Below are 2,009 nucleotides of genomic sequence, written 5' to 3'. Positions count from 1 at the left end.
ACAGAAATGAAGGTAACTTTTCTTTCTCAGCTGTTACTGGAAATTTTCCAGGTGGCAAAGTGGATTGGTTTCTAGATTTGAGGGTAACAGGATATTTAGTTAATTAATCTGTTCTTTGATGGATGTGAACAAACTGGTGAATCAAATAAGAATAAAGGTTGGAGAAATTTATGTTGAAAGCATAGTTTGTGGACTGGAATTTCAAATTAAAACTAAAAGGTGCTCTTCTAGTGTCAGGTTCACTAAATAATTAATTGTCAGTGCATAAACTATAAATGGCTGGAGGATGCTTGTTTTTAAAAATTCAGCGGGTTCAATTCAAAAGTGTGATAGCTATAGCTGCAGCTCACAGAAATGATTCAATTGTGTATATACACACACTAACAAGGGGAGTGCGAGGGTTGGGAAATGAAGTTAAGAGTGGGATGGCATGTGTTGGCAGCACTACCCCATAGAGTTACAACGCCCCAGCCATACGGCCAGATGGCTAGCCACTCACGAGAAAAACACTCCGAAACTTTCAGTCCTACAGTATATAATACCCATGTGTCTGCTCACTGAACTGTATGGCACAGTGGTCGATACAATATTGGTAACAATTCTTGCTTCGTATTTCCAAAGTATGTATTTGCTGAAAATCAGTAGATTTAAAAGTGACAACGGTCATGAGTATATTTGCAAAGTCAATTACGAAATGGAGTGGCAGAGCGACTAAATCATACTGTCATTGAAAAGACCCATTGCACAATTTTTGGACGCGAAGTTTGAAAGCAATTTTAGTCAAAAGTTACTGGCAGATACTTTTATCATTAACCATAGTTATACTTCAGTTTTAGATGCAGAAATTCTAGAAATGCTATCGGATGGAAGAAAGCCAAATTTGAACAAATATGACTTTGGGTGTGTTGCATAGTGGCACATTCCAAGGAAAGTATTGAAAAGGAACTATCCCATTAAAATGTTTCGTGACTGGAAACTGTCTAATTAGCCACAGAATATGGTGTGCCAAGCAACACAAGGTTGTATTTGGGAGAGATGTAATTTTTGAAAAAGATATGTTTCTATTTGAAGGTGAAAGCAGTGATGATTGAATCTTGAAGAAGACCATTCAAGTGAACAATGTAATTCAGAACATTCTTCAGTTTCCTCAAAGTTAGTTCTGTTTTGAAGTCCTTGATTTTGTGCAAACTGTTGAAAGTAACTCAAGGCCCACGATGTCAGAAGAAGTGGAAGCGAGCAGAAACTTTGTGGAAAAGCAATAGAATAACAAGAAAATTTAGATTTTTCAAGGATTATGCAGTGTTTCCCTTGAATGCAAAAACATTCGTGGGAAAACTTACCTCAGAAGTCTGAAGACGTTCAGGTAAGGCATCATGAAGGAGATGTAGGAGAAGAATGGAAAAAAAAAAATTAAGGAAAAATTGGACTCTCAGTCATCTAATGGAACTTTGACTTATGAACCACTTACAGCAAATAAAAGTATCACTGACAGTAAGAGGATGTTCAAAGTAAAAATAGACATGTCTGGAAATATTGAAAGAGATATGACTATACTCCACTTGCTCAATTCACAACACTAAGAATGCTCCTTTGTGTGGTGAAGGAACATAATTCATTTATGGAACAAACAGATGTACAAAATTGATTCCTGCATTGAGACCTGGTGTAAAGATTAAGAAAAGGCTTGTATGCAAACTAAAAAAAAAAAAAAAAAAAAAAACTTTTGACAGTTTTATGAAGGAAATCATGTTTCGACAACCCAAAATTGGCAGATGTCTCTATGTTGAAAGCATTGATGATCATTATACTCAATTTGCTTCCATATGTAGATAATATTCCAGCTGGATGTAATAGTAAAAAAAAAGTCACCTACATTAAGAACTAGTTAAAATGTCGAATGTGAGAACTCGGAGAACCAAAATCATTCCTCAGAATAAATATGCAGAGCAACAGTGGCAAAATGTTTCTTTGTCACTATGTTCATCTTGAATACTTATTGAAAAGATTCA

Source organism: Schistocerca gregaria, unplaced genomic scaffold (assembly GCF_023897955.1).
Source record: "Schistocerca gregaria isolate iqSchGreg1 unplaced genomic scaffold, iqSchGreg1.2 ptg000362l, whole genome shotgun sequence".
Taxonomy (NCBI): domain Eukaryota; kingdom Metazoa; phylum Arthropoda; class Insecta; order Orthoptera; family Acrididae; genus Schistocerca; species Schistocerca gregaria.
Note: the sequence above shows the minus strand (reverse complement) of the source record.